Raw genomic sequence first — 21,604 nt, forward strand, 5'->3', positions numbered from 1 at the left:
ACACAGCGTATGACTGCCAGTTCCTGCCTTTCCTATTTGCTCACTGGGTGAATAAAAGCCACTGTGTGTCTGGGTTTGGTTTTCTAGTATTGCCTTCCTCTCCTGTGCCTGAAACTCTCACTGGCCGCAGCAGCAAGTACAATAAATGATGTTTCTTTAGTACAAAGTTGGGAGCCCCTACTTCTAAATCAACTCAGCAGAAAAACAAGCAGGAACAACCCGATGTGTCATCCTGCTTTTGCAAATCTGGCCCGTGGAGCGCAATTAAGAACAAGATCACTCAGCAGTGGCTTTCCAGAACCTCTTGCATTGCTTTCCCCTGCCTGGCAGGAGGGAAGGGAAAACATCAGCCTTCTCTGGTGCAGCGCTTGAACGTGAACTAATGCGCAGCTCGGAGCCAAGACGAGGGAAATGAACCAAATCTGATTAATTAGAGTATCCAGACAGGCAGAATCCTTCCTATGCTCCTCACAATACAGCAACAAAGAATATATTTTACCTTCATTCAACAGAGAAGGAAGAACCGATATCCTCTGGGGATGGCTTTTATGCCTGCACCACCACTGTGGCACTTGTTTCAGAAGCAGGGCTGGCAGGGTCTGGGCAAGGGAAGGCTCACAGGGATGCTGATGGTTTTCAGATGCTGGGCATGGAATAAAATACAGAATATACAAGTCCTGCTGCAGACAGGAGCTCAGATCCACTTTCAGAGAGGCAGAAGCTACTGTCCGTTTGCTGCTGAGTGATCTTCAGGAGACAGATCTGAAGGGCTTTCTAGCTAAGCATCTCACGGACTGCAAATCACATCATGAAAGCCAGCTCCATGGGGAGAGCAGAGACTGTGGACGAAGGCTGAGCAAGACGTTCCCGCTACATCAAGGCCACTGGGGACTTCAAACCAGCCAGGAACTCATGGTACTGCAGCACTCAGGACTGCTACAGCTGTCACTGCTTTGCCTTAGGCAACCGGAGAAAGCCTCTCCCATTCATATAGGGCCAACCACCCAAGTAAAGGCTACTATAGTGTAGTGACGCACTCCCATTAGTTTTGCTAATCCTGGTTTTGGACCCAGAAATAGATTTCACAGGAGCTGTGCTGGACATGTAGCACCATCAAAGGGCTCTTTGCAGAGGCAGTGGTAGAGGTGGAGTCTCCTTTACAATTTTTTCAGCATAGGTAATCATAAGTAGCCTATGAGTACATTTAGACTAGCAAATTGGGCAATGCTTAGGTATGGGCCTGTGCCCTCAAACAGGGCTGTCTACACTGCTGAGCTGCTAAAATGGCCCCAGTAGTGTTCTCAGCAAGCATCTGGGTTGTCAGGAAATAGATGAAGGCTCCTGTCCTGAGCTATTCTCAAGCTGTACTCAAGCGTTACCTAGGACAGCACTTGTTGGCACAGGCCAGTATTATGCCAGGGAGCATGCTGACAATTGTAAAGTCTACTTGTTGACAGGTCATGCTCAAGAAATGCCCTGTCCCTGTCCCTGTCCCATTTGCCAGTGTAGATGAAGCTTGGTAAGGCAGATGGAAGACAGACAACTGTCCCCTACTGCTACCGCTCTCTGGAGTGATTTATAAACTATTTGCAGCCACTGTAGGTGCATCTGCACCTTCCAGCAAGTTTAATACAGCAGCCTGTCTTCAACCACCAGCAACATGCCAGCACAGTGGCCGAGGAACAAAGCAGGTAAAGAACAATAGGAATTCATTAAGCAGCACAGCATGCTCCCGCACCAGAGCGCTTGGCTCTGATTTCAGTCCATTCCTAAAGTTTGTGGAGCTATTAGGAGATAAATTGGTCACGTGGTATGAGAAGCGACTTACTCGGCTTTGAGGTTGTTGATTTGTTTTGGAGGTTTTTCTCTTTCATTCCTCACAGCCTTTTCTGATTCTTCTTTCAAGCTCTATCAACAGATCTGTGTTAATTTGTTAACTCAGATCTGTTGACCTGGTTTATCCTCTGCCTTGGCATGATGCTGTAAAGCCACTAACAGCATGGATGGGATGGGGTAACTCCCAGGAGTCTCCCAAGTGGAGTGGAAGAACTTCAGATTAACACAGCCCTACCTGGAAGGATTAAAATTCCTAGGAAATGCTGAATGCCCCAAACCTCAGACACCTAGAGTTTTTCATTGCTTTTGAGAATTTTAATGTGGAATATGGTGCTGCTTGTGGCCAGCTAGTTATGAAATTGTCTGGGGGTTTCTAGTCCGAGAAATTTATCTAGCAAACTTGCTTTAGACTTTTTGTTCATATTCTTGAAAAAGCAGCTCAGACAAGATATAAATCACAGATCTGAAGGGCCGCTTAACCAGTTCTTAAAAAATTCCAGGGCTGGCAGTTCTTTAACTGCTCTCGAGCAGCTTGAGTCTCATCCTTTAGAGCAAAACCTATTCCTCTTTGAAGTCACAAATTACCACAAAATTGTTCTCCATTTCAAACTTAATATAACACTGCAGTATCTCTGAAATCAGATAGCAGTCATTGTGTGCAAGCAATGAACTTCCTAATGATGCCTGTAGCTAAAATGGTTTCTATGATATTTATTGTGAAGGTCTTTTGGACAACTGGACAACAGAAGCATCGTGCAGCTGCCAAAAGCCTGAAAACAGTGGTCAGAATAGATATCTTGTCCTGAATTTCCTCGCTCTCCTCTGAGGAGTGGTACACATGAGCTGGCAGCTGTTTTGTGAAGTGGATGAACTGAGTGGTGTTAAGCAGGCTCTGGAGAGCCACGGAGGTTCTGCAGGGGAAAACCTGGCGGGGGGGAGGGACACAAAGGGGATGCATTTGGAAATGGCTCCAGCCAGACAGTCTGTGCATGGAGCTGGAAAGCGGCTGTCACCACTGTTGATTCAGGATTAGTCTTTTTTAGTTTTGCTCTTTAAAAGACATGCATTAATTTTACAAGGAGATGTGTAACTATCCACTCCTGGGAACAGAACGCATGCTACAGATGTGCGGCGCAACACTAGTCCCACTGCTCACTGCCCAGCCTACTCTTTCAAACAACTCACACCTAGAAAACATTTACAGAAGGCCAAAGCTGTGTGAGCATTTCCCTATGAATCCCTGAGCCATAGAGCACAAATCCAGCCTTCAGCTTGCTTTCAACAGCTAACCCTCTTGAAGAGTCACTCCAAGTGATGCCCCGTCTCTCTGGAGGCGATGCTTACTGTCAGCAGCGCTGCTGCCAGCTGTGCTGCCAAGGCTTAGCCTCTTGACTTCCTCTTGTGGTGGAGTTTCTCCTTGTCATCCTGATCCCATTCAGCCCTTGTACTTAATGAATTCCTGGCACTTTATTAACAACAGATATCCAAGTGTGATAAAGGCCATTTTACAGTGTTGGATGAGTTGCAAAGAAAAGCAGAATCGAATGCTGTCATCAAAGATTCAGATTTTAAGAAATCTTTACAGAGCAGCAAAGAGCATCTTAAGGCACAGAAATGGTTTTGGCAGATTGGGACTCATGTCCTTGTTTTGTCATGGCCAACCTGTATGACTTTGCTGAGTGCGCAAAGGGTCTAATCCTGTGAAGTGCTGGTCCCTTTTCTACTGATCCAGCAAAATTCAGCAGCACCTGACACCCAGAGCATACCAATAGGATTTACTGAACAAAGATCAGAGTCCTGACTGACCTGAAGGATTCAGCCCTTTTGCCTTTCCATCAGGAGAGAAAGCACAATGCTTTCCTGTGCAGGTCAGAGAGGACCTCTGCCAGTGGCTATCAGACCATCTCACAGCTACCACTGGAGTCACTCCCAATGCCCTTGTGAGCTGGTTAACATTACTAGATATCTCATCTGGAGAAACCAAGGGACAGGACAGACTTTTCCAGAGCCAAGGAATTGGCCAATTTAGCTGTGAACTAATCTCCATTCCCCAGTTTTCCATCCCATCACCCCAAACACTGGACTGTCACACCTCAATACTTGCAGGTAAGAATCTGAGATCAATCACCACCTGGCTATAGGAATCAGCAACTGCTGCAAACCTGGGGCCCATCAGGAAACAAATAGGACACGTCACCTGCCATTGCACCGATAAAATTGCAGGCACCTGGGCTGTGGCAGCCGGAGCTCAGGGTGGGCTGAGCTCTCCCAGACACTTTTCATTTTGTTTGTTTGAAATGTATTCAATTATTTTCTTTCTGGTACAGAGCTGATGTGTTATGGTTTTGCTGCAATTATGAATTGTAATAGGCAGTGCCCATTTCAGCTTTATCCTTGCCATATCCACCTGCATTATCTGCTCTGTGATGGGTGTTTCTGCTATGGCTCTCATCAGTGCTGTCTTTTTCATTCCAGCCTTTTCCTGCTGTGTTGTCTTTTCTACACTGCATTTGCTAATGGGGAATATTCCTCCTTTGCATTTCTAAGGGCTCTTTCATCCCGGGATCCCAACGCATCCAGCCTCCTCAATGCCCCTGTGAAGCAGACATGGTAACAGCATAATTCACACACACACAACTGAAGCACTGAGAAGCTAAAGGGATGCAGCCAAGACCAGGAGATGCAACAGCAGCAAGGGTATGAAGCATTAACATGGTGCAGATTTCAAGCTCATTAACCCCTCAGAGGGGCTGTGTGTCAGCTGGGGCCCAGCACTTCAAGGACCAGGGGTGCTGCTGTCAAATTGGCCCAGGGCTGTGCTGTGCCCACAGACACATCAGGCTGGGCTAGTTGAGGCTTTGCACATCCTATTCCCCTGCAGAGAGTAAATGTGCCCTGAGGTTTATTCCACAGCTGCAAGTTTGAACTCAGATTTAAATCTTGAGAGGTGCATTGGTGATGTAAGACCTGAAATCTCCAAAATTTTCCCAGAAGATAAGCTCTCAAGGGACTGCGTAACATCATGATTGTTGCTACTGAAAAGGAGGAGGTGGAGGAACCTGCTGGAGCAAATCCTTAACATTGTGCTGCTGCTGTCCCTCCTGCCACACAACCAGCTGGCGTCTCCACCTACCAGACAAATCCTTCAATACAGAAATGGCCTTTTTTTTTTTTTCCACTCATAAGCCAGGGCAATGAGCAAAGGTTAAGTTATGGCTGAAGTTCAGCCCTTCTTAGAAGGATGAGAAGACAGAGGAAAACAAAGGTTTATTGCTAAAGGAGAGAGTGGAGGTTGAAATACCTTTCTTTTTTTTCTTCATTCCTAATGAGAAAGATTAAACATTTTCATAACTAATACAAACAAGGGAGAAAAACATCGGCCAGAAGGAGGGGAGAAAGGTTACACTGCCGCAATGAGTTCCATGCACTCAACTTAGCAGAGTCTGGTGAAACTCAGCCTTGCCACCATGGGGACTCACAGTGTCCAGGCCAGCAGGGATGTGTTGGAGGACTGGAGAAGGCAAATATAACGTCTGTGTTTGACAGACCCAGAGCCTGGAAGCACAGACAGACTGATTTCCATATCCCAAAAGACCCTCAAACAAATCACTAAGCAATTTCTAAGCACCTGGAGGATAATAAAATGATAAAAAACAGCCAAAGCGAATTTGTTAAGAACAAATCTTGTCAAACCAACCTAATTTCTTTTTCTGAGTAACTGGCCTTGTGAATAAGCAGGGGGGGTCTTCAGATGTGATATTTCTTGACTTTAGCAAAGTCAAAGCTGCTTTTGACATGGTCTCACATGACATCCTAAATAAATATAGTTTAGGGGAAAGTCCTGTGAGGCAGATGCAAAATTGTTGGGAAAATTGTACTCAGAGAGTGTTTATTCACATTTGGTTGTCAAAACAGGGAGGATTTCTCATCAGGAGTCCCATAGGAAACTGGTCCAAGTCCAAACACTTATCTTGAAAACCACAATGATGGCAAAGATAATACACTTTAAAATTATTGTGTGTGATCCAAAAAGGGGAGCTAAGATTGGGAAGTACACAGTTAGAATTCAGAATAAAAAGGATGTTAGCAAAATAGTCTGAAATAAGTAAAAGGTGAAATTAAAACAATAAATAAGAGAGTTGCATAAAGCAGAAAGAAACCAAACACACAGAGACAAGACAGGATAAACACCAGGCAGCAGCATAGCAGAGAAGGGACACACGTGGGCTCTCTCTCTCTTTTCTCTAAATGTTTATTAGCCAGGGACATAGCTATAGCCTGCATTGGGGTCCCTCTTGCCAACCCTAGTGAAAAAGCAGGTGATCATTTTACTCCAACTGTCCCATGGGAGTAGGGAAAGACGCAACTGGAACATCCCCAACAATGACAAGGTAGGTTGAGCATTAGAGGACATTTCTAAAATAAGGATAGTTAGCTCTGAACAAGGCTCACTGAGAGGATAGGGAAGTCTGCAGGTACGAGGGACAGCCAGACTGACATCCTCCCACAGGACAGCAGAGTGGGCTGGTCTCGATGGTACCCTGAAGCCACTTCCAGCCATTCATTTCTGTACCCTCCTCATCTTCTAGACCAAGTGCCTTGCAAGACTACAAGGTCCACGTCAGCATACCCTGCGTTCCCCTACTAACTAATATTGTAACCACACTCACACTTCAGTTATGCTGTGTAAATGTGTTGCATTGGATGCATTAAGGGAGGGTATGACTCGAGCTGGCTCATAAGACCGTGGGTAGTTTTTCAAGATGATCCTTGCTGCCCTCTTTGCTGTAAGCAGACAGGCTTACATTATTACACTGTCAAGGCACAGTGGCCTCCTTTCTGCAGAACAAGAGGGGTCATTTTGCCAGTCAAACCATGCTGACATCAAAACACAGCGCAGGGGCATGTGTAGGGTGCAGGCAGGGAGGGTCCAGCAACCAGATCCTCGGGGAGCATCCTTGTAAATACCAGGGACACCCACTCTGACAGCTCCATTTCTAGGAGCATCCAATATACCTACCCCACTGGCCAGAAAAGAGGCAACCTTGTTCGGGAGTCTGACAGCCAAAAAGGAAGGACACGACCTGCTCTAAGGACAGCCCGGTGTCCCCCCTCCAGCACAGTGCTTACAGGAGCCAAACAAGAGCCTTCTGCACCATGTTTAGGGGACAGTTTCCCAGTCTGAGAGCACAGCAGTTTGTCACCACTCAAGAATTTAGATTTGGTCCCTGTGTTTGTCCCATGCTGATGCATTTGGATGTAAGAAACACTTTAAAAATGCAAATAGAAGCAGATCCTAGAGAAGCTGAATGTCATCCTTCTATGTCTTTATTTAAAATCAAATCCAGCTTCATTTTAATGTCCTCCTTGGGCTGGGGCTTAGCAATAATTTTCACTTGTATAAATACACTCACAATGTCTGTATACATATTTATGCTGTTCCGACAGGAAATAAAAAGTCATCAATAAAGCATATTATTTCTACAACTACAGCAATAACATGAGCAGCGACAGCAGGCACCGAAAAAGACCATCTCTCTGGGGCTTTGGCAGAGCGCGGGTGCTGCATTTAGCCCTGTACAATATTAGCTCTGGGAGACAGACCATCCTGCCTGAAATACTGGCCTGAAGAACAGGAACTGTAGCATCCTTATAAATGATGGCATCCTTGCACCATCGTTTTCACAAAGTGCTTGGGATGGAGCACAACATGGATATTTCAGCCAGTCCTAGGTCTGAGCTGTGTGTTTCAATCAGCCTGGCAAGTCCTGCCTGGGGAGCTGTGGAGGAGAGCAAACAGCACAGGAGAGGATAACCCCTGCTCTCTCCAGCTGAGCTGTACGACAGCATTTCACCAGCAGCGGATTAACAAGCTCTCCCTCCCTCTTTGGTCGGTGGAGAATTGCAAGTACCCACGCAGCTGACGCTCAGGCTGTTTCCTATCCAGAAAGGGGCACCGAGGTCCTTTCGATGTTGACGTGGTGCAACGCTTGCTCTTGGGTCTGATCTCTGGCAGGTGGCAAAGAGCACTGGCTGCTGGCTCTCTGCTACAAAAATAGCTGATGTGCACATGCTTTCTGTGCATTCAAATCCAAATTCCTAGGGAGGAGAGAAACAGGCTGGGTCACGCTGTCAGAGCAAAGATCAGCTTTTACATCTATCAGGATCTTCTCCAGTTTCCTCCTCCCCTACACATTACATTTTTCCCTACACTACATCGGTCAGTGCTGGTACACAGAGCTGGGAACCAGATGGGCTCCTTGCCCTTAAGGTAGGTCTGGAGATTGCTCCCCAGCACAGCTGAGAAAGAGGATCTGTGTGTCAAGAGCTCTTGAGACCCCAAGCCTCTCGCTCTCCTGCAGATCTCCTGCATGACCGTGGGTAAGTCGCCTTTGGACATGTGGTACAGATGGACCTGGGCTCCTTTGCACAGTCTGATTTTGGCCAGTGTGAAGCATTTTGGATGCCTCATTGCCCTGTCTCATGAGGGTGATGCTACAGTTTTTCCCTCACTCTTCCTTCCCATCAATTACTGGATTTTATGTGATGTTGCATAGCAGAGAAACGCCCTTTCTTCTACATAGAATTATAGAATCATAGAATCATAGAATGGTTTGGGCTGGAAGGGACATTCAAAGGTCATCTAGTCCAATCCCCCTACCATGAGCAGGGACATCTTCAACTAGATCAGGTTGCTCAAAGCCCCATCCAACCTGACTTTGAATGTTTCCAGGGCATCTACCACCTCTCTGGGCAACTTGTTCCAGTGTTTCACTACCCTCATTGTAAAGAATTTCTTCCTTATATCTAGTCTAAATATACCCTTGTTGTATTGCAACAGGCCTTAATATCTTAGCACCTAGAAAAGAGGGACAGACTCAAACTGAGATCTTGGGAACAAAGACCATTTTCTCTTGCTGAACCCTGCAGCCTCAGCAGGCCCTGATCTTCATTAGGACTCCAGCATCTGGCGTAATCGAGTTACAGCTTAATGTACTGAATGCAGGACACTGGACTCCAGTTCAAGTGGAATATATCGTAACGCATTAAGCATTTCTCTTCAGATAAATAACTGAAGAAGATGTGTTTCCATTATTTGTGCATGCCCTCATACAGAAATGGCAGAAGGCCTAGGAGAGGATTACATTCTTTTTTAATTCAATAAACAAATGTATAATGATATCTTCTGGGAACCATCCTGCAGAAGAGCGCAGAGATTTGCCTCCCTGCTCCTAAACTCCAGTGCTGCTAAAAAACACCCAGAAAAAGACCCTTTCTGTCCAGTCTTCAAGGCAAGAAGAGAGCTTTATTCTTACTCTCCTCCTGAACAGCATCTATGGGTTAAGCCCAGCAGTCCCACTGATCTGGGATCCTCCATTTGGGTCCAAATGCCTTTGCTCCAAGGACAGAGCAGAAGGTCCCCATTTGGATTTGGTCTGGACAGGCTGTATTTACAGCAGAGCAGTCTGTGGTTAGGATCATGAAGAGGCAATAGGGGCTGATTCCTTCACCAGGAGAATTTAATTAAGCCTGCTACTTAAATACGCAACTCTAAACACTCTAAATATAGGTTGTGCTTTATGGAGGCAGAAGAGGCAGAGAGATCCTTTCTTGAGATACAAAGCGGAGATTTCAGCAGCAGAGCCTCTGAAGCAGCAATACATCCAGCTGCCAGAGGCATCTCTGAAACCAACTGCTTCTTGGTGGGAGAAAATAACACAGTCACTGCTATCATCTTCCTTATGTCCAGTAATATTCATGAGCATCTGTCCCTTGTCTCTGCAGGAAAAGGCCTGGCTGGCTCAGGAAGGAAGGGAAAACCTTGTTTGTGATGCTCACATGGGAAATTGTGTGATATTTCAGTTTAAACCTCATGTTCTTGGGGTCTCCTGGAGAAAAGCCACATAATATGCTCTTGGTCTGCCCTTTCCTCTTTCATACAGGAGCTGCTGGTGAAATGGCCTTGAGGGGACTGCTGAGATCCTGCGTGCATCTGCCTGCAACAGCAAGGGGTGCTTGTGACCCCCACAGGGCTGCCTGCAAAGCACTTAGGGCTGAATGACAAAGGTAAGTGAATTGCGGTCTCTGAGGGGTCTCCCCCATGCTTTCAAACACTGCCAAAGGTAAAAGCAGCATCATTGCCACCACTTTGAAATCCCTCCTTTCTCATCCCAGTGCACCAGGGGCAGAGGGATGATGGTACTGCAGAGGGGAAGAAGAGCACTGGACTCAGCAGACTGGCTCTTCTACGGCAACCCCCCTTTTTGTCCTTCAAATTTTTCACCATGATGAAGTAACTCAATTCATCAGAAAACTAATTCATACAAATTCACCAACATTAGTGAAAATGCTTAGCTGGGCATAGGGCATTACATCCATGGGATGATAACTGGCCATCAAGCCCATCTGTATTAAAACAGGGTCCGTATACTTGATAACTCAGCAAAAATGTAAACTATTTACAGAAGTGCTCCAGCAATTTACAGCTCAAATTTATGGATGTAATTAGGTGTCTGGTACCTGGTGGAAGGGAGCTGAGAGTCTAAGCTCTTTAGTTGATTCACAAGCCCTGTGGCCTGAGCTGTGCCATAACCCTCAGGTGCCAACCAAGAACTGAACCAGGTAGTGGCCAAAGGACTTATCTGAGGTCATCAGGAGAGTCTGTGGCAGAGCATCAGCTTTTGACCATGTTAACCTACTACTACAGTTTGTGCTTTCATGCAACCAGCCTGTCTCTGAGCACAGCTGCAGCCTTCACTGATAGCTCATTTAGGAGCAGTAATTTTCCCAGTGAACAACAGACAGATGTATTTTCCTTGCTGTTATGATCACACTTGTAGGTGATAGTAATAAAACAGCCGTAGTTGTATTTCAGCTGGCTGAGAATCAGGAGAAAGTACCTGAAATGAAGCACTTCTGCCTTCTGTGCAACGTTCTAGAAAGATGCTCCAGGTAAGACAACAGCTAATTCCCCCATCTGGCAGAACCTTTGCTGACAGACAGGCTGGCCCTTTCCTTTTCTCCTTCCCTGAAGTTTGGAGTTGTTCACTGAACAATTGTGCCATTTCCAAAACTGGAAGTAGTAAATGGAGAAGAAGAGCAAAAATTCGTGAAGGTGCAGCCATGTCCTGGCAGGGCAGGAAGAGCCACTTGGTTGGGCCTTAGGGGTACAGCAGATCTTGTCCACCATCACCAAGGACAGGCCACCCTTCCTGCAGCACATCCTCATGACCAAAGTAGTTATACAGTGACAGCTTTCAAGAGGGGGGAAGGAAACCCTCCCCGTAATCCTCCAGCTAAGCTGTTGCATCCAACCATTTTAGCAAACACCGTCTCCATGCCATCTGCTAGACTGCCACTAAATCTGTGCCCCAAACGCTCCTTTACTTAGTCCTCAGAGAGGATTCAGGAGCTAGCAGAGGACTGAGAGGAGAAACACACTTCTGGTGCAAACCTGCGATCTTTCACCTTACCCCAAATGATGCTTGACAACATTTTAAAATAGATTTATCTGTGAAACCAGTCACATTTGGAGAAACATCTCAGGTAGAAGAGACTCCTCCTTTCTCTCCTTCTCAACTCTTCATCTCTGCTGGAGACAGATCTGAGCAAGCTCTAGTTGCTCCCCCCCTTTCTCAGGGTCTCATCCCATTCTTAAGAGAGATCCAGTCTGTCCCCAGAAAACAACTGGCCCAAAGAAAAGCCAGAGGCAGTAGCAGCCAGGGCAAACCTCCCTCTGCCTGCCAAAGCCTGCAGAGAAAACCTGTGTAGCAAAATACAAGATGAGAGTCAGGAGAACTCTTCCTCGAGTAGCATCACTGTGCTTTGCTCTGATGTAAGTTATAGGAAAAAAAGAAAACAGACAAGAAGAGCAGGGATGCCTCAATCCTGAAATAAGGCAGGTCTCAGCACCCAAAGGGACCAATAATCCTCAAAGCAGGACCTGCTCAGGATGGAGAATCCAACAGGAGGTAAAAACCTCAGGTCTTGTGGCTTTTGTCTGCTTGTCTTTCCTTCCCAAGCGTTGCCTCATTTGACTCATGGGATATTGCACCTGTGACAGCCCAGACCCAGCTGCAAAAGACCCAGTGACATGCTCACAGGCTGTGCCTTGGTCTGGATCATCATTAAAAGCATGTTAAGTTTAAGCCAAAACTTATCCCAGTTTTCCAGGCAGCTGTGTGCCACATATGACATCACACAATCAGAGCATCTCCACCTTAGTGGGAGCAACAGAAGTGTTTTAAAAATCATCTTACCAGCTCATCATGAGGTAAAGGCTTTGGGTGGGAAACTGAAAAATTTGTTTCTCTATATTTGACTTCATATCAAACTCACACATATTACTCGTACTTAATGTCATCTATCAGCACAGGGTTATCAAACTCATAACAGTCTCGATATTACTGTGCAATTTCCCTCTCCTGCTGCAAGTTCTCCCTTGTGAATCCCAGAGAAGGTATGAACAGTACATTTAGGGAGAAGGATAGGGTTTTCCAGCCAAAGCTTAACCTCAGTGCGGGACACATAAGAAATAATATCAATGAAAGCACTTTTTCCTTCCTTTCTGCATTATTGAAACAGTAGAGATCATGTTATCAAGATCGAGATGACAACTCTCACCAGAAAGTTGAGACAGGGAGAGAGAAAAAGGAGATTAAAAGGAAGAAAATCTGGAAGTATTTCTGCTGAATTTGTTGTAAAACATGCATCAAGGTAAATTGCAATGAACCCACATCTTCAACACCTTTCAAATTCCACAAGGCCACAACTACCTAGACAGTGAGAAGTCAAATGGACTTGAAAGGTTTCATTATAAAGCACAAACCTGCTTCTTAGAAAGTCTGGGTTTGCTCCTGAAATGAACCCGGACTATGCAATTAGTTTTATCAAACTGAACTCCCTCTGCCTGTGTCACATCAAGTGCTGATGAGTTCCTTGGCCCGAGTCCTTGCCATGGGGTAAATAGTGCCTTGGAGGAGCTCTGAAATTACTGCTCAATAACTTCATGGCTAAAGGTACTTGTGCATGTACCCACAATCAGAGGAACAGAACTTCCCCATCTTTGGATAATTCATCTTTTTTGTATGCTTTCACCATTTGTTCTTTCAGTTGCTTAATCTTTTACAGAAGAGGTTTCCCCGAATCACTCATGTCCTCTCTCCAGATTCTCAGTCTTTGTTTGAATTTTCTTGAACATGATGGCTAGAGCTGGACACCGTTTGGAGCAGCTGATTTCACTCACTGCAATGTATTTATTTCCAGTGTTTCTCTCCCTCCCTCTCAGAGCAGAACACGCTATCAGGCATTGCTAAGAGAGGGGTCCCTGGATACCTCGGTCCTGTTCACTGCTCCCTAGGGATCCATTGCAGGATACATGCATTTGTCTGACTTAGTATGGATCATTTCAGGTTATGTTAGGTCAAGAAGACCATGAGGCAGAAGGGGAAGGCTGTTGACAAGTAGGATGTCTCCTGTGGAAGGCAAAGGGCTCTATATCCCACTGCTTCATACCTTGTATAGCCATTTGCTCTCCTTGGAAAGAAAATGTAAAATGCTGCCATTGCATAAGGAGTTGAACCAGCAGCAGGACTGAAGGAGGCTCAGGCATCACCATGTAATGAACTGTGGGGTTCTCAGCCCAGTTCTCTGCAGGACGGGCATACCTCAAACGCACTGTGAACACCTATCATCATGAGTTGGCCCCCTTGCAAAGAGCCCCAACCCTGACCCAAAGTATCGTGTCATGCTGATTCCAGCCCACAACAACTATCCCTATCTAGAGCAAGGGACAAGACCCCATTGCCAAAAGCAATGGTAACAGCTTCTGCTACGGCTTGCTTGAGTGACTGCAGGACTGCTACCTCAGGACACGTCCCAGGGAGGGCACCTCTGCAGACCAGGCAAGGAGTGGGGATTTTAGGGCTGCTGCTGAATTCTGGCACTAACAGCAGAGATCAGATCTCAGCACAAGCATCCAAGCAGCCCTTCGAGGGCAGGGCTGCAGAAGACTTCCAAAAGCACAGCTGATGCGAGGCATCAGGCAGACAACAGGCACTGCCTGCACCACCTGCCTGCTCCCTGCCTCCCTGGGTCCGGCTACTTAGGCAGGAGAAACAGCCCATCTTCTGCCGACTGGCACCTTAGGGTGCCAAAAGCATGGCAAGAGGCAACCATGCACTGAGCAGAGCTGGCAACAGCTCTGTGCTTCTGGTCCATCCTGGAGCATGGAGAGCAGCGGAGTCTCCCGTCCCTCAGCCTCCACTGAGCTGATTTGTCAGAGGCAGTTACAAACTTAATCTGTCTTTACTGGGGGCGAAAGGAGGTCCAAGACACAGTGAGTTGATCTGAGTATGGAAACATTGTGTTAATTATATCTGCAGAGGGAGCTGAAAGGCCACTAACGGTCAGCCCCTGCTCAAGCAGCTTTTCTGCACTTTTAGTGCATGTTTGGTGCTTCCAGGATCTGCAAAATCAAGGGCATGTCCTAAACCCAGTGACATCAGTGGGTGTTTTCTCCAGCACACCTCAGACTGAGGAATCTCACTGACTTCCACTGATTTCCACACTGAAATCCCATAAAGCTGGGGCTGCACCTGGGATCTGCAGCACGTGGGTCATTTTCCAGTTAAGTCAAGAAGCCCTGTGTCTTTAAGGGAGATGGGAGTGGGAGAGGAAGAGTGTGGTGTGGAAACCTGCCCGGGCTACACAGCAGACCTGCAGCATGGCCAGGGATGGAGCCAGGCAACTTGGCATGGATGGACTTGCCCTTCCTTGGGCATCTGCGTGTGACCACTGCTGGAGACACAGCTGAATGGGCTTCTGATCCAATATGGTTGCTTTAATAGTACAACTCGTGCACTTCAAGCAGCACATGTAAGAAGGACCCAGAGGTCAAAATACATTCAAGGCACAGCAGAATTTGGGCCTCATGTCTACCTGCCTTTCCCCAAGGAGTTCAACCAACCAGACCCCTACGCAGGGGATTGGTAATCCAAACCAGCATTAGCCTTATATTGAGTATATTCCTGACAAGCCCCTGGAGCCACTGGTTCAGTTTACAAGCCAGAAACATTACTGTGGGATGCTTCATCTGTCCCACTTGGCCCCAGCTTGATCATCATTACCAGCAGCACAAAATCCCCTCTGCATCACGCCCACGGCAGGAGTTGCGCTCTGCCAAGTGCTCTCAAGGAAACAGACGGCAGAAAGCCACTGAGTTTCTTTAATTTTCTCCCCTGCTCCAGACTGGACAGATTTGTGTCACACCAAAATCCAATTAAGTCAGCCAGCATCGCTAAACCCTCCAAGCCGAACTAATGGATGTCACCGTCTCACTGAGCAACCCATCAGCTCTCTCCTGCTGTTTCTCCACGGAGACCTGCTCCGTGGGGTAGGACAGGGCTGCCATCAAAGTCCACAGCCCACTTTCCTCCTCTGCTCAGGGGAAGCACAGGCAAAGATGTGTGCCATCATGGGGACACCGTCACCAGGACTGACCCTGAGAAAAAACATTTGAAGTGGGTAATTAGCTTTGATTAAAAGCCTTTTGCTGTGGCAGAGGCTCCTGTAATTTGCCTGGAGGGGACAGAAAAAGAGAGGAAGGAGCAGATGTTTGGATTTGCTCTTCACAGACAGGGTGGGATTTCATCCGCTTTTGACTGCCTCGTCCTTCTCCCAGGTCCCAAGGCAACAATGCCACGGCACTGCTCGCCTGCATCATCTCCCCATCCTTCTGCAAAGGGCTGCGAGCGATTGCGAGGGATTACATTGGCAAGTAACTTGTCTGTAAGGCAAGGAAAACTAACTTCATGAAATACTGTGATATCTATAGTTGAAAAGAGCTATTATTTTTATTATTCAGATATGCTTCCCTTCTGAGGTGCAGCCATTAGAATCCTCAATATATTTCCCCAAAATACAGACAATAAAAAAATAGCTGTAAAAGTTAACAACAAATCCAATACTGTGGTGCTGCTGGGACCATCCCTGTAAGAGGAGATAATTCAGTCATTTCCCCTCTCTTGCTCCCAAATTAAAATCAATTGATTCCTCCAACATCAGCTTGTTTATCATGTCTGCAGGCTGTCAATACATGGCAAGTTCCTCAGGTCCTATGGGTTCCTCCTGCTCCAAGAAACTCGATCTATCTTTGAGATAGCCTCATTACAACAGCTAAAATAATCCCTCTCCACAATGTATATATTCAAATTAATCTTTGTAGGTGCATCCCAAAACTCAATACTCCTGGAGGCTTTCCGACCTTGCTCCCAACCAGGTCCCAGCAAGAGACCAGGACATCCCCCAGGGAACACAGCCAGCCAAAAAAACATCAATTTATTGTGGTAAGGACCAATGGAGTGGTCATGAAGGGGGAGAGAGAGTGGAAGAGCATAAGGTGGAGAAAGATGTGCTCTGCACCACAATACAGCAATATCTGGGGAGGTTCCTATTAAGGGGATTTCGTTTACTTAGTTTTTCCATTTGAGAACATGGGCTCATTGATGCTAAAACTTTTCATTGGAGCACATCAGCCTATACAGCATCCTTTCAAACAGCCAATAAGCTGGTAAACGAGGATGGTTCCTCCAGCTGTTGGAGAGCCTGGTTCAACCCTCAGCGCTGCTCGAGATGCAGTGGGGATTCAAATGGGCGTTTTCATGCCCTGCTGAGCAAACTACCGACTTGGAATATCAAGTTTATCATGAACAAATCACTTCAAAAGGGTTTTGGGTTCATCCAGAGGCAGAACAGACCCAGGACAGTAGCACATTAAATTAAAGTATAACTGGTAGATATGACCGCTGGGCAGATTTGGAAGGGCACGTGATAGCCAGACTCCTGCTGAACTTAGTGGGAGTTGCCATCTCTCACTGTGTATTTAACCTCTGTTTTGGGAAGGAAGAAAATGTTTGGCATAATGCTCCCCTAACCTTTAGTTTGGGAAAAATGTTTCTCAGTACCATTAAGTTGCCTGCAACCTAGTCTGTTTCTGAAAATTGAGGAAAGAACAAACCCTGACATTTTCCCAAATGACTTTTTAAAATAAGGTTTAGAATGGGGAAAAAAAAATTACCTCCATTTAAAAATCTGATCCTCTTGAGAGCTACAAGCTCTCTACTCTGCCTGACAAAAACACTTCAGTCTTTTTCAGCCATTCTGAATCTTCATGAAAACAGAAAAAAAAATCCTTTATGTTAATTTAATAGATTCTTGGTAAAAATTTCTCCCTATTCCCATGGTCATAACTCCTCAAAGGGTAAATAGTTCAGGTCCCCTGTGCTGCCAGGCCTGCAAGCCTTGTCCTCAAAAGCAAGGCTGCTTCCTGCCCACTGCTGATATAGGAGCTGCTCTCCTCCACAAGGACTTGCTATCTAGAAATACTCCTCTAAAGCTATGTTTCCCTTTTTCTCTCCACTAATCAATAAGAAATCACCCACAGCTAGACTCCTTGGGGTGAGAGATGTGGCTCTGCAGGAGCACTGGAAGAGGCGATCACCCCTTGCACCGGCTATTCGGTTGGACAAAGACCATCCCTGGCTGTCTCGTCCCATCTCCCTCAGCAAACCCAGGCATGCACAACCAGCTCTCCCTGCAGCGCTCACCCCCGTTGCAATGCCAAATCTGCTGCGGGCACCCACACAGCTTCACTGCCAGGTTCTGCCTGCAGCCAGGCTTCCAGCACCACTCAGGACACGCGCTTTGCCTCTGCACCCCATCTGCCTGCCTGGCAGCAGCGGGCACGGCCACTCCGTGGTTCTCGGTGTGGAGATCGCTGGTGCCGAAGCCACAGTAAGGACACTAGGAAAGACCCCAGCAGATGTTTTTTGGATTCTCCTGGCCAGCGTATCCTTGAGGGATGGCTTGCCCATGGAGATAAAGCCCTCAGGGTTGAGCCAACAGAAAGCGTTTTTATTACATGGGGAAAGAGACCTTGGTCCCTGTTTAAAAGAGCCTCTCTGCACAGTAATTAAATGCATCTCTAACTACTAATAGGAAATGCCAACATGCTAGGCTTCGCCATTAATAAGAGCTGCCCTTAGTAAGAGGCTGAGGGTCCCTCTTAGTAATGACAACCATGGGGCAGATGCAACAAGCTCAGAGTTCCCAGAGCAGGTCCCCAGAAGGACCCCCTGGGGATGATCGGTGCCCAGGGTTTATTAACCCCGTGCTGTGCCCGTATTTAAGAGGCACCAGCAGAAAGCTCTCCCTCCACGAATTATCAGTGCCTCAAGGCATCCAGGAAATACTTCAAACACCTGCCCTTGTTCAGACTGGCTGCCAAGAAAACCTTTATTTACAGGTCCCTATTCCCATATTCCACTGGGAAGATGCCCTTGGGCACATCACTGCTTTGTCTTTGTTTGACTTGCATACTTGTGGCCTAAAGAATAAGAATGTCCTTTTATCTTCTCCCCCATGATACCCATCCAAGGTTTATGAGATACACTAGCCCCCAGCCTTCCGATTACACCTGGTATTCCTGCCCAGCCTCCCTCCACTCCGATGAAAGGCAGCCAGCACTCTTGGCATAGACATACATTTTGCGCATCAAGGAGACCAGCAATGTGGTCAAGGCAGCTCTATTAAAATGCAAATATCCAGGCAAGGATGTGGGCATGAGGGAATCACTGATGGGAGAAAGGGACTCCAAGCAGCATCTGGAATCAACTGGCAGAGAGACACTGCTGCTGATGGGAGCAACACAGCTGGGTCTGGATGCCAGTACCAGGGCATTGGGTCAGACCCGTGATCCATCTGGCCTGATCCTGGCTCTCAGAGTCACCCAGCGGTGTATAAACAGGACAATTATGCAGTGATGCTCCTCTTCCAGAATAATTTCAACCCCCAGCACGTGTGAGAGACTTTTTAAGGTGGAAGTGGTGTTTCTGTGCTTGAGCCCTTGAGGCTTTTCTGCCAGCACCTTATGTGACTGTTTTTGAACTAAAAAAATGTCAGCCTCTGCAACATCCTGCGGCAAGGAGTTCCACCGGATAAACACTTCTCGCACAAGGAACAGCCTCCTGTTGTTTGTCTGAACTTACTCCTTGTACTGGGAATGGACCGTGAACAACAGTCCCTTGTTCTGCTTCCCCCATACTCTGTCCCCTGCCCCAGCTCCTTTTCAATGCACACTTTGCATGGCAATGCCAGAAAAGAGGGTCACAAAGTCCTGTGCCAACACCCCCTTCTCAGAGTGAAATCCCATCCGAGACAATGCGTTATTGATTAGGAAAGAGGAGAGAAGGTGATATTCAGACCGCATGGCCCTGCAGCGCTTACAGAACCACCCGCAGCTGCCAAGTTTTCCATTTTCCCTGAAGTACCCGCTCTATCTCTGGCCAGTTGCTTCCCCAGCAGCACATACAGCCGTTGAGGCTGCGGGATGGAAAAGCAGCAAAAGGGCAAGTGCTGGGTTATGTTGCACAAGCCCAGCTGGCAGTGCCCATCCTCAGCTGCAAGGCTGCTCGCTCGAGCTCCAGGTTGTTCAGTCAGCCAGCCAAAAGGTTATTAAGGCTTTAGAAAAGCTCAGAAATTAATCTGCCAAGCTCTTGATCCAAAAGTTCCACATATAGCAGTATAAAAGGGTTAATTAAGCATTGGTGGCCATAAGTAAACAGATACATGGTGGCTATAGAGCTCACTGGGGCAACAGGAGTTTTTCTAAACATGGATCTGCACCAGTTACTCAGAAAAAAATTCTCTCTTTTGTCCTGCCAGAAAATGTTTCCAATGAGCAGAGAACTGGAGGACTTGGGGGATCACAGCACCAAGTGCCTCTCACCACACAGATGAAGAAGGCTCTGCAAACCACTGAGGTTTTTTGCTCTGGTCCAGCACACACAAACAGGCTGCGGATGCAAAGGCAAAATTGTTTCCATGCTTATTCTTCTGTAAGTCAAGCTTGCAGGAGGTGGCAGCCCAGCAACACATCCAGGGTCACTTCAGGCTATTCGGAGCACGTCAAACGAGGCACTAAGACCACGGTGTGGGGTTCAGGAGCCTGAGCTTGCTGACCCTTCCTCCAGGCACCTGTGGACCCCAAACAGCGTCGCTTCCTTCCCAGTTTTGTCTCCGAGCCCCAGCGACGGGAGTGGAGCGATGCCTGCTACATGCCCAAGGCTCATGGTAGGACTAGCATCTCCTCTGTGTCCACAGGCTATCGAGCCCCAGGGGCAAGGGGAATTTCTGCCCACTGGGGCACCACGTTTCTGACACTGAGCTCTTTGGGGAGAAAAAAACCCAATACTGTTCTTTAACTTTTCATAGGTAGATAATTCCAGGTAGTTCAGCAACGTAGGAGTGATTTATTGGAGCTTCACAACAAATGTACCATGGAAGTTATGAGTCATGGATGTGTGTATTTGCACATGTCCATAATAAAAGGGATTTTAAAAGAATAAAAGAAGACAAAGTGATTGATGGTTGAAACAAATATTATCAGGTTATCGAAAGGAAATGTCTTGAGCAAGACTGATCCTTTCCTCTCAAAGTTTTCAGGAAAGTTGTCCTTCCTCTAAAAAACTCAGTGCAAACCTGAAAAAATCCTAAGCCTTTTATGACCAGCTCATTTGACACCTTGCAAAAGCAAGTCCTTAGAATAATGGGGAAAATCTCATTAGTGCACAGATGGGTTTGGGCACAAAGGACACTGCTCCTGCCACGAAGCCTCACATGTCACCCCCTAAATCAGTTTGTCTGGTTCCACCCCGCACCCGTCAGCTGCAGCACCCGTGCACCCCTGACACCCAGCACCGGCTTTCTGCAAGGTGAGGAGGCGGCTATGGGCGGCAGGAGGTGCCGGGCTCGCCAGGCTGCCGGTTTTTCCGCACAGCAGATGGTTGTGCCGCACGGATGAGATTTGGAAAAATAACCCATGGCTGGATGGATCTCCAGAGAAACTTCTTCCTCAGCACTTCATTATAAAACTGATAAATAAAAGTAATTGTTGTGCAATTAGATTTTCCATCTCCTCCAACTTCTTAATCACATCAAGATTAATTATCAGTGCTCTTATTGTTTTGCTTTATGGGTTTCAGTTGTTTGTCTGTTCTTTTGGAGTTGCTCTGAGATGAGAAAAGGCTTTGAAGCTGCTTAAATGTGAAGATCTAGGCAGCAGTTTTGTTAAAGTTGCTTCCTCTTAACAGTCAGCTTCATTTTCTCATAGGGGTTGGATGTTCCGTAGTCATTTAATTGCAATTTAATCTTCCTACTTTCTCTTCTAATATATTTCAGTGCAGTTCACCGGGTTATATTTGCCAATTCATTAACAGCCTCTCTGATATTTGACATTTCGCTTTAGGGAAATGCAGGTATGCGATCTTTAATATTTTGAGGATTTCTTAATGAGATTTAGGGGCTATGGGCTGGGAATTCTGATTTTTTTAATTTAAATGTTTACTTCAGGGCAACTTTGGGGCATTTTTCTTGAATTTTCTGACGATGTTAAGACCTGGGAGAGGGGGAAATCAATGGAAATCAGCAGCAACATTCGTAAGAGGAGAAACATATAGCTCCCTTTTGCCTCCTGAGCACATAAGGATTAAAAGTCAGGAGAGTTTCCTGGTTCAAAATCCCAAGCCTTTTTCCAGGATTCTTTTCTTTTTTTCTCAAGAAGAATCCTGAGCTTTGCCTGTGCTCTGCTGTAGGAGTTTCTCTGCCAGCTGGTTTTGCTACTATCACACCCAGTAGACAGGGAAGGCATCTGAAAGAGCCTGCCCACACATGGCACGTTGCATCCCTTTGTTAACAAAAATCACCTCCCTGA

Source organism: Buteo buteo, chromosome 16, assembly GCF_964188355.1.
Source record: "Buteo buteo chromosome 16, bButBut1.hap1.1, whole genome shotgun sequence".
NCBI lineage: Eukaryota > Metazoa > Chordata > Aves > Accipitriformes > Accipitridae > Buteo > Buteo buteo.